This window comes from Schistocerca cancellata, chromosome 2 (genome assembly GCF_023864275.1).
Source record: "Schistocerca cancellata isolate TAMUIC-IGC-003103 chromosome 2, iqSchCanc2.1, whole genome shotgun sequence".
Lineage (NCBI taxonomy): Eukaryota > Metazoa > Arthropoda > Insecta > Orthoptera > Acrididae > Schistocerca > Schistocerca cancellata.
Genome location: NC_064627.1, coordinates 420,042,985 through 420,055,700, shown reverse-complemented (window position 1 = coordinate 420,055,700; position 12,716 = coordinate 420,042,985).

The window sequence follows — 12,716 nt, the reverse complement described above, 5'->3', positions numbered from 1 at the left end:
GCTCTCTTGACTGACTGCAATTTCAGTGTCTACAAACAAGGTCCTGGCTTGATTCATTAGTAACATACAAATTCCGATGCTTTGAAGGAAGTACAGTGCAGAATTTATTTATGTATTTCAGGGCAGTCTTAATACAACCACAAAGAGCCGATGATGTTACAGTAACTTTAGTTTGAACCTAATTCAAAGGAATAGCAGAGACTAATGCATATAAAATTCTAATTATCATAATTTACTTCATAAAAGAAGCTTCATTTAAATGACAGAGTTATTTTCACTTCCATTGTTTAGCAAGGCAGAGATCATACATACTAACAATAATATTTTTTCAGTTAGAGAATATAACTTTTTCTCATATAGTATTACTGAAGGCATTTCTAAATATTGTTGCATTTCATTTATGTAGGTTATGTGGGCATAAATTATGGGCCATAGTGCAAAGCTTTTTCAAAGAGAAGAGGGTTCTAACTAGTGTTAAGCTATTGAAATAATTATCCATGTAAATATGATATAATAATAATAATGTCATGTGACTTGGGCCTCCCGTCAAGTAGACTGTTCGCCTGATGCAAGTCTTTCAATTTGACGCCAATTCGGCGACTTGCGCGTCAAGGAGGATGAAATGGTGATGATTAGGACAACACAACACCCAGTCCCTGAGCGGAGAAAATCTCCAACCCAGCCGGGAATGGAACCCGGGCCCTTAGGATTGACATTCTGTCTTGCTGACCACTCAGCTACCGATGATGACAAACCCACATGTTTTCATCATCTAGTTCAAGATGCCCTATACAACATGATCTTAGTTTCCATAATGTCATGCATCCCTAAAATGTACAGTGCACTCTGAGATATTTATTGATGTCCTGTCACATTCAACATCACTTAGATATCTCAGGGTGGTTGCATCACAATCTCTTTGTATGGATGCCAGGGAGCAGTAGCTTACGTAATGTTTCGATCAAGTGTACTTTAAGTATCTCATTTTGCCAAACAAAGTTATGCTACCTTCTTTCCCAAGATCGCACCTAATCGCACACAAGTATATATATCGCAAGATTATTTCAGCTGAAGTGTGTGTTCCAAAAGAATGGCTGTGTGTCACGTAATATGAAATCAGCATTCTCCAAGAAAAGGAAATGTGAAAACATTGAACAGTAATGTGATGAGCCACTGATTACATTCTTTTGTTTCTGCAGCACCTCATCCAGTAAAATAGGCTGAGGCCTGGGAAGACGACCTCCTAAGAAAGTAAGGGAGATGCTATGCCCTATTAAGGACAGCCTGGGCCTCAGGATCCCTGGGATTTACATCATTCCTTGTGAGAGTGGAAGCAGCTACATTAGTCAGTCCATCCACATCATTTCCAGCTGCTGTGCAGAATATCAACAGCATATTAGAAATCAACAACTGGAGAAAATGCAGTTGCTGACCACAGCCTCACAACAAACATAAATTACTAACAAGAGTTTTGCACTAGGCTTCTACATACTGGGGTTCTGTAATTAAAGAGGCTGCAGAAATAAGAATATATGACAAGATCTTCAACTGTGACAGCAGATATAATCTTAGCAGTGTATTGATGCGAGCTCTGAATGCAGGAAAGAGCCAGTTATATTTATCGCAATGTTTACGCTTGGCCTGAGTGATGGTGCCACCAGCGCAGACATTGACACCATCTGCAATGGCATTATGTAATTACCGACTAATCAAACTGTTGTGGGCTATATAAGGCCACCAGAGCAGCAGTTTTGACAGTGAGTTGCTCCTGACGAAGATGATGGAGGTAATTGTCAAAAGCTCTAGGTTTTACCCTGAACTGATGCGGCAAGAAGTATGAGAATGTTTTATACAACAGTACCATCACGAAAGACTTTGTTCTCATTCCTTCTATCAGTTTATTTCAGTTATTATGCTGACCAAGGATTACTGTTAATACATTTTCTGGAGGTGGTGCCCTACAGCTCTTATGTATTTAAATGTACCATTACTGCCTTGAGCTGCTGATGAAATATTTTATATGTGCAACAAGTTTCAGTTATTTTATCATCATCAGGTTCCTATGTACTAAATAAAATAATACATAAGTAACATTGCAAGCTTAAACCATTATGAATCTGTTAACCAATGTAAATTTTAACACCAGCACACAAGTAATGGAATACTGCTTGCTTACATTAGTGTACACAGCATCATGTTAGACAACATATAAAATCATTATCATCAAGTGATAAAACCATGAATAATACACTGATAATAAAAGCATACCATAACGCAGTCATGTAATGTTACTGATTACGAAAACCACACACTGTACCATTAAAACGTAACTGGCTCATGTTTGTACAGAGTTACCTGTTCTCACATAGTAATATAAATTACATTGTCAATCTATAAAAACTGTTAGGAAGTGTACACATTCTTGTTAAAGCTGTAAATGGCATAAATGCTGTGGACAGTTTCATACCACACAGAAGAATTTGAACAGACTACTTTCACGTGATTAGTTGAAATACATGTGTTAGCGAGTGTGGCTATTAGAGACTAGCTATTACAGAACTGAGCATATATCATTTTAGTTTTCATTTTGAAACACATTTACATTGTTTAAATAATGTAGGCCATAGCATCTAAGGAAAGCTTCAAGCTTCTTAGACGCAGCCATCGGCTCTTTGAAGGTTACGTCCATTAATGTAAAGATTCCGGGCAAGGTGCTGTGATAACTGAAACAGTAAATAGTCCTGTATAACCACAACTCATTTATAAAACCACTTGTATTTTTCATTATTTATACCCTGACTCCATTCTCATTCCTTTTATTTAACACATCTCCCTCCAAAACTACATTAGTCAGTGTATTGATATATAGTGGTCTTTGTACATTGATTCACCACAGTTTGGGTGTATGAGCTCTGTGGCTATAGTAAATTTGACTGAAAGTGTGCAACCATTATCATCACATAATTACTGTGGTTGCAATTATGCATCTACTGAGTGCCAGGGTGAAAGCTCTCAATTACAGTTACAGGATGGACACTATTGTCAGTTTCAGGTGTGCACACCGTGCAGCTGTTAGTACCTGTAAGGTAACAAAGGGTTGCTTTATGGGAACCAATATCAATGAACCACCCACTGAATTATGCTGCAACAGTGTGAAAAGTCCAAGTCTAGTCCTCATGACTAAATGCGCTATTGACAACACAAAGACTGACAACTAAATGGGGATATTGAATGGAGAACTGGGGGTTCTGGTGATATGTGGTCTAGGCCGAAACTACTCTGAGAATATGTTTTCTGAGGTTTTGCGATGTTCGCATGTCATATCAACCTTTCAGAGTGACATGGATTGTTGCAGGCATAACTGATGTGCTGGTTCCTGGTATGTCTGTATTCCAGCTTTAGAATGTCAGACCAAGAGAATTCAAGCACTGATATGAGACCACTGTGGTACATTCAGTTACTGCTATGTATACACCTTTCTACATGAAGTTTGGCTAAATAGATAATGACATGTGCCATAAAATAGAAATCAAGCAGTATACAGTAGGCTTAGTAGAGGTGCAGGGCAAAATTGAAGCCCAAGTTGAATTAAAATTAGGTTATTTGTATTACTACAGAGAGGAAGTTCAGGTGTACACTTCATTACAACATATAAATTAGAAACAGTATAGCAGATATTGATAGAATCTCTGAGAGAATAGTGAAGTTTTGTACATGGAATTTGTTGAGAGAATAGTAAAGTTTTGTACATGGAATTTGTTGAGAAGAAAAGTGTGTTTGTTCTTAAGACTGCTATGGCTTGATTCAGACTGATCATACGTATGTGTTGAGAGGCTGAAACTGGAAAAAAGGACCAAGTGAGCTAAAAGATATTAACATTCAGAGTTTTAGTGTAAGGGGAAAGAAGTAGGTAATTCAGTGGTGGCTCATATGGCCACAAGAGGGCAGAGCGAACATGAAACCACCAAAAATAAGCAGAAATATGCAGCAGTGTCCGAAAGCAAATGGATGTGTGCCTTTGGATGAAAGAGTTAAACATTCTTTAAAACAGATGCAACTCAATAATACCTCCACAACTTTATTTAGAATCAAATAAGGAGTTGAGGTTATCAGGGTACTACAGCCACAGAGACATGAAGAAAACTTACTTGCCTGAAAAAAATACAATCTTTTTATTGAGTTTCATTGTAGCACGTCTGTGTCTGATGGCACATACCAAATGATTTTCAAGACAAAATTTAATATTTCATTTGTGTATCCTCGTGCAGGCACTTAAGGTGTGTGCAATACATTCACAGTGAAAATAAAGCTATTAACAGCAGAGAAGCATGCAGACTCACTAGTTAACAACAATGAACATTCTTCATAAGAATAAAGCTTAAGTGTTTTACAGTTTTAATACTAGTGTCAAACTGAAGGCAGGGAAAAATAAAAAGAAGCAAATATCTTGCAAAACCTGTATCCCTGCAAAATATAGTGGCAATTTTTGATGTACTCGTCCAATATCCACATTCTTGCAACTGGCGGATCCTTTTTTTTATATTTATTCTGAATATGGTACCAATGAACTGGCATCATTCTGTTTCATTTAATCACTCATGTGTTGGAAGGGGGACATTGGAGAGCTGTATATACATTGTGATTCAGCTGGTGGTCCAACTTAAATCTTGACTGTCTTCTGTTTCATTCACTACGTAACTCTGTCAGATTAACGACCTGAAGATGATAAAAATTGCATTCCCTCTGTGTAGCCATTCATACTTAAATTGTGACAATGTTGGATTATGGAATACATAGGCACTGATGGAGATAACTCAAGAACTCAAGGAAATGACAGAAGCATCCAGGTGTAAACAACCCCTTTTAATTGTGGTCAGTATTAATCAAGAAACTGTTTTAGACCAGAAAACACTGTTGGACTCATTCACTGTAAGATGTCCTTTCAGAACGCAGCCTGTTAAAAAAAAATATCACCTGAATCCAGCCACTGCCAAAAGGTGAAACATAAAGATGACTTACCACAGAGGAATGCAAACTGGCAACACAAGGACAGCCTGAAAATGTCAACCAATAGATGGGCTGTTTGGACTGCCAATGTCTGCATATAATGTGGTATGTTTGATTTCAGAATTCCTTGCTTGTTTAGTGCACAATGGCTTTGTAGTTATATTCTGTTCTCTGTAATATAGCTCGAATAATTCAATTCTTTGCTCTAGGGTTCTTCCCAATTGCCAGGCTATAGTACAAATATTTGCAAAGAATTATGAAATTTTGTTATCCTGGTGCTGTGAAGTTCTTCAGTCTGTTCTCCCACAGCTAAAATGTACATGCCATGAGAACTGTCGCTGTAACGCCACAACCAGAAATTCTTTTAGTTGTGATTATTATGGCATTATTGCGTTTGTTTTGCTTGATTTACTTCTTTCTTTCCCCTTACAGAATGGCATTTGATTGCTTTTTGGGTAATTATTTCATTCAGGGAACAAACTGTACATTAATAATGCTGTACCACATTAGATGCACATAAGATGTTTATTTTGAGAAATAAACAGTATTGTATGTACTTATAAATTCATATAATCACAGTTTGAACATCAAAATCACTCTTTCTTCAAGTTGCATAATAACTGACTTACCTGTTTTTTCCCCCCTGACCCTACATATAGAAGGTGTTAAAAAAAGTGTGGAATACTTTGAGAAATTGCAGCACTCATCAAAACAAGAAAAATAAGTCCAATAAACATGGGTCCAGAAACAAGTTACTTTCCGAGACAAACATGTGTTTAGAAGAAGAACTGCTTGGTTGCAGATATTAGCACAGTTGTTGCATTGGTGTTCCATCTAAAGTGTCAGCTGTGTTTACTATTATTGCACTGCAAATGGTGTAGTACATTTACATTTTCTCTCATTCACCCCTTGTTAGCAACTCAACCCTACCACTCGACAAGTGAAATGGCGGATATGGTATTCTGTTGTGGTGTAGTAAATGTACATAGCATGTGCCCTCTATGCTAAAAAATATCCACAGCATGGAATGTCTTCTGATAAGAAGTACGGCAGACTATTCCAGCATTTGAGTGACACAGGTAACCCTGGCACCTCGGAAGACTGACAGCAGAAGAATGCGCGCATTCCACATGCCTGACATGGTAGAATGTGTGCTACATTCAGTGTAAGAAAGCTCTGGGACCAGTGTGTGATGATTAGTAGCATCAGCAGCAGAAGGCATATCTCACACACTTATCTGGGGAAGTGGGGAGTACTTCAACAACAATTGCTGTACCCATATCATCTACGGCGCATTCAAGCCCTGAGGCTGTGAAGTTCCCTGGCAGCACACACACTATTAATAAATCGAAATGACATTTAATTGTACTATGTACGCCACTATGAAGCAATTCGTATGTACTGTAATTGTTTAACAAAGAAAAATATTATTTAATTTTGTATAAAGGACATTCGTTATTATTGTAATATTTTATGTAATAATATTCTCGATGTATTTATGATTGTAATATTTCTATACTCATAATTTAATTACGAAATATGTTAATATCTGTGATAAACAAAATGTAAAATACAGCCACAGAGGAAAATAATGTTGTAAGATTACAAAGAGACATTCACAATCAGCAGGAGTATAAATAGGAATACATAAAGTGCATTCTTTGTCATCTTCCTCGAGAGCTGAGAGAGAGAGGAACCTGTGACATAGCATTTTATGAATGAGTAGACTTCTTCTGTCTGTATCTATCTTTAGCCGCCATTAGAGTAGAAATTACAAAGTAATGTAAGTTTAATTATTGTTGTGGTCTAAATACATTATAATTTATCAAAATTGTGTATTACTAATGTAAATTAGCTTGCCCATGTCATCTATAATATTTCTTTAGAGAATTTTCAGCATTTTTAGCGATTATCGTTGGTGTTGCTGGGCTGTGCCGCGACCGAACGATTTGCAGCGGCGGCACATTTAAAAAATTGTTCCGCTAAAAAAAATTAACCAAACCCGTAAATCGGGAGCAGATAAAATTAGCAGTGAATTAAGAAATATTTTTCTTTTACAGTGATCCTGAGGCTGACAATTTATTACTGGTTTTACATTTGTGCATTCATAGGCGGATAATTAACGTTGAAGTTGTTAATCTGTTGGTTCTTTCAATTTCTAAAGCAAATAACTTAAACATATAGTGAAGTGTGTTTTGTCAATGATAATTAAACGTTCAGGTCGGTTTGGCAATATTTAACCATTTTATGCTAACAGAGACAGTCTTGTGTTCCATAGCTAACGCCGGGAAAGAATTCAGTAACTATTTTAGAAAAACCACTGCATTTAGAAAATGTGTGCCAAGGCCGAAATGCGTAAAAAAATTGATTTATACAATTTTCAAATAAATGTTATTAATCAGTTAGTAAGAATTTATCAGCATGAGAGGGTTGCTAAGGTTCACGTAATTTTAAATGTGCTTAATTCTGTCTAAATGAATTTTTATTACCACACGTAAATAAGGGGTTCTACAACAAAGTTCGTACTGAAAGAGCAAATAACAAAAATATTTAAATCCATTCTTTTTTTACATAAAATATATATATATATATATATATATATATATATATATATATATATATATATATATATATATATATATATATATATATATATATATAATTTATTTTTTTTTAATTTTTTTTTATTTTTTTATTTTTATTTCATCAAAAGGCCACAGGGTCATCATGGCAGATCGCAGTTCTGTCAATGGCTGTTGCAGAAGTGTGCTGCAGATCCACTGTTCCACTGTTCACATGCAATATTTTATTTACAGATGAGGCAGGGTTCACAAGAGATGGTGGTGTGAATTTCTGTAACCATCATGTATGGGCAGATGTAAATCACCAAGCAGTTCAGGGAAGAGTGTATCAACACTGATTCTCAACATGTGAGCAGGCATACTTGGCAATATATTAATAGGCTACCGCAATATATTAATAGGCTATATTAATAGTGCTACTGCAAAGATTAAAGTCTGTGGTGCATAATCTCTACTTTCCCATTAATGTATTGCCTACCTTGCTGGAAGCTGTGCCATTCCAGAATCGAATTAAAATGTGGTTCATGCATGATGATGGCGCACCAGCACGCTTTCATCACAATGTGTGCGAACATTTGATGCAGATATTTCAGGACTCCTAATAGTCAGGGGTGCCCTGCTCATCCCCCAGACCTCAATCCCCAAGACTATTGGCTATAGGGACACTTGAAGGATTTTATCTGTGGCACACGTCAATGATGTGCAAACAGTGCAGGATCACGTCTTCAGTGTGTGCCAACAGGTACAACAACAACCAGGTATACTTCAGAGGGTGCATCTTTCCTTATGCCAGAGGGCAAAGGGATGCATTGTCAAGAATGGATGCCACATTGAACACCTTCTGTAAACAAGTGTTTACCGCAGAAAGTATGCATTTCTGGACCCATGTTTATTGCACTTATCCCAGAAAGTATTCATTTCTAGACCCATGTTTGTTGGACTTATTTTTCTTGTTTTGATGAGTACTACCATCTCTCAAAGTATCTTTTTTAACACCCTGTATAATTGTGCTGTTGTGATGTGTGTTGGCATCATTTCTATCTTGGTAGGTACATCAGATAAAATTAAGGAACAAGTCCATTCTCTTAGCACAATGGATGTTATGCAGATGTGAATGAATTCAAAGATCCAACAAAAAAGTGTTCCAGCTATAAAGAAAGCAAAAGAAGATAAAACATTGAATAGAACAAAATAGATATTAAGTAGATGGTAAGAAATTCAAGTGTCATGATTGATAATGCTGAATTAAGCAAATGCCTTCGAGAGAAGCTGAAAAAATACAATGAAAATATAAGAGAAAAACTTTAAAAGTATGAAGAGGGGTAACAAATTTATGTTGGGTCAATGCAGTATTTGATTAGTTAAAATGGCACAATAATAGACAGAAAAGTTACATGAGTATTTGAAACCTTATTTGAATGTTTCTTTAATTTAAGAAATAAAGAGAAAAATGGATACTGAAGAAAATTACTGAAGTGAACTGAGAGAAGTAGTGTGTAAAATCTTATGGGACAAAGAAGGGGGTGTGTGTGGGTGTGTGTGTGTGTGTGTGTGTGTGTGTGTGTGTGTGTGTGTGTGTGTGTGTGTGTGTGTGTGTGTGTGTAGGGGGGGTGTTAAACCTGAGACTTCTCTGGTTCTGCGTTTTCCTTGACCTTCGTTGCACAGCAGTGTGTGTGTGTGTGTGTGTGTGTGTGTGTGTGTGGTGTGTGTGTGTGTGTGTGTGTGTGTGTGTGTGTAGGGGGGGTGTTAAACCTGAGACTTCTCTGGTTCTGCATTTTCCTTGACCTTCGTTGCACAGCAGTGTGTGTGTGTGTGTGTGTGTGTGTGTGTGTGTGTGTGTGTGTAGGGGGGGTGTTAAACCTGAGACTTCTCTGGTTCTGCATTTTCCTTGACCTTCGTTGCACAGCAGGGACTAGTAAAGTTACCCAGAATAATTCAGATGTGCACTGTACACTAGAAACAGCCACTTGGGAAATATCGTACACATGGAATATTATTATGGAACAATATTGTGAAAAGGAAAGTTGCTACTCACCATATAGTGGAGAAGCTGAGTCGCAGATAGGCACAACAAAAAGACTGTAACAAATATAGCTGTCAGCCAGTAAGGCCTTTGTCAAAATTAGATGACAAACATACACATTCACACTCATGCAAACGCAACTCTCACACACACACACTCACACTCACACTCACACACACACACACACACACACACACACACACACACGATGCAGTCTCAGGCAACTGAGGCCACACTGCAAGCAACAGCACCAATGCATGATGGGAGTGGTGACTGGATGGGGGTAAGGAGGAGGCTGGGGCGAGAAGGGGGAGGGATAGAAGGGTAGGGGTGGCAGACTATGACCTGCTGTTAGGAGCGCCCAGGGTCAAGGTGGGAAGAGGGTAGGGCAGCTATGTGCAGGCAAGAGGTTAGATGGAGGGCAGTGGAGAAGTGGGGGGGGGGGGGGGGGGGGGGCAAGGATAGTTGAAAAGGAGAGAAGTAAAAAGAATGGGTGTGAAAGAGGAATGAGAGCTTGTGTAGTGCTGGAGTGGGAACAGAGAAAAGGGCTGGATGGGAGACTAACGAAGTCTGAGGCCAGGAGGGTTATGGGAACGTAGGATATATTGCAGGGAACATTCCCACCTGCGCGATTCAGAAAAGCTGGTGTTGGTGGGAAGGATCCATATGGCACAGGCTATGAAGCAGTCATTGAAAGGAAGGATGTCATGTTTGGCAGCATGCTCAGCAACTTGTTTCTTGGCCACAGTTTGTCAATGGCCATTCATGCAGACAGACACCTTGTTTGTTGTCATGCCCACATAGAATGCAGCACAGTGGTTGCAGCATAGCTTGTAGATAACATGAATGGTTTCTCATGTAGCCCTGCCTTTGATGGGACAGGTGATGTTTGTGATCGGACTGGAGTAGGAGGATGTTCAGGACGGGTCTTGCATTTACGTCTATTACCTGTCCTATACATCCTGCCACCACCATCTACTCCAGTCTGATCACAAACATCACCTATCCCATCAAAGGCAGGGCTACCTGTGAAACCAGTAATGTTATCTACAAGCTAAGCTGCAACCACTGTATTGCAGTATATGTGCGTTTGATAACTGATAAGCAACAAGCTGTCTGTCTGCACGAATGGCCACCAGCAACTGTGGCCAAGAAACAAGTGGACCATCCTGTTGGTGAGCACGCTGCCAAACATGACATCCTTCATTTCATTGGATGGTTCACAGCCTAAATTGTGGGAATGTTCTCTGCAATATATCCTACGTTCCCGGAACCCACCAGACCTCAACCTTCATTAGTCATTGTCCTCTCCCATCCAGCAGCCCTTTCTCTGTTCTCATTCCAGCACAAGACTGCCCTCATTCCTCTTTCACACCCAGACTTTTTACTTTCCTCCTTTTCCGCTATTCCACCCCCCCCCCCCCCCCCCCCCCCCCCCCCAACTTTTCTGCTGCCCTCTATTTAACCTCCTAACTGCATATAGCTGCCCTACCCTCTTTCCACCTTGACGCTGAACATGCATTTTTCTGTTTCTGACTGAGAAATCAAGTATCAGTTTTCATAGCTCTGGCTTCGTAATTGTGTTAATAGTGATGTATCTTCAAAAGGCATTTCATCCCCTTGTTCACCCCCTTAGGAGTGGTATTTCGAACAATTCCATGATGCCTATCCTATAATATGCACACCCTCGCAAAATTCCAAGTTTCTATTCTTAGCAGCTTGGGCTGGGCAGTGATCAGTCAGTGAATCAGTCTGGCCAATTTCACACCATTAGGAGCTGAATTTCCAAAACAGTTAAACACACATTTTTTTCGCTTCTAACCAAGAAGCCAAACGCCTATTTTCAAAGATTTGGCTTTAAAAATGCTTTTGTAATGAAATGTTTTCATAAATCGTTTCACTCCTTAGGGATTGAATTTTAAAAAACAGTGAAACATGTATTTTTGTTTATTTCTTACTGGGAAGTAAAATTCAGATGTTCATAGATTCACCTTTAAAAATATCTTAGGAGCCCTTTAACGTAAAAGATTGACTGACTGACTGACTCACAGACGCATCATCACCTATTCCAGAACAGTAAGGATAGAAACTTGAAATTTACAGAAGGTGTTAATCTTATACCATAGATGTTTAAGAAAGGATTTTTCAATATTCCATCATCAAAGGGGTGAAATATGGGATTAGAGATTTTTTTGAAAATATGCCACTATTAAGGCAATTTTGAAGCTAGAGACATGAAAATTGGTATTTGGTTTCTTGGTCTGAAATAAAGAAATACGTGTTTCAGCAGTTTTGGAAATTTAACTACTGGGGTGGGGGGGTGAAACAGTAGATGAAAGCTTTTTTTGGAAAATATATCATTGTTAAAGAAGATTTTTTTTTTCATTTCACTTTTCTTCAGGAAAGCAAAATGTCTTTTGTATGTTACTCTTTAAGGCCCATGGTTTTTTACATCGTAAGGATCATCATTTTTACATAATTGGTAGCTTAAGTTCTCTAGGGAAAGTTTTGGTGCTGAAAGAAGCATTAATTATATCTACAAGCAGAAAAGTAATCTACTTATTGTGTTTAATTACCTTACCGGAACTATCTGTGACTCAGAACACTTTGTTTTCTAGTTTGCTGACTGTATTCTGTATCTTTTGTACTATTACAGAACACAGAAAAATAGCTTTAGTATTTATGGAGATGTAATGATTAATCTTTGTGTGCCTTTGGGCTTTGGTAAAGGTTTTGTACTACACTTCTATAATGACAGTTGAATATCTTGGCAATATGGAAAGGATCCTTTATAGTTCTGTTCTTGTTTTTAATATAAGTGTTGTTATTCCTTACTTTGCTTCTGCCTAAGGTTGTACTGATCACTTTCCAAATTGATTTCATCTCTTCCCCCTTGTTTCTGTGATATATGAATCATTTTCATCTTCTTTGTTGCAGTAATGACTTTCTTGTAAAGTTTCCTGTAACAGTTAACATATTGTTTCAGAGCTGGATTTAGCCTTACTGATTTACTTAACTTTTTAAGTTGTTCTCCAGATTTTCTTACCCCTGTGTTATCCAAGCATTACTTCTGCCTTTTCCTTTCATTTTCTTATGAGGGAATG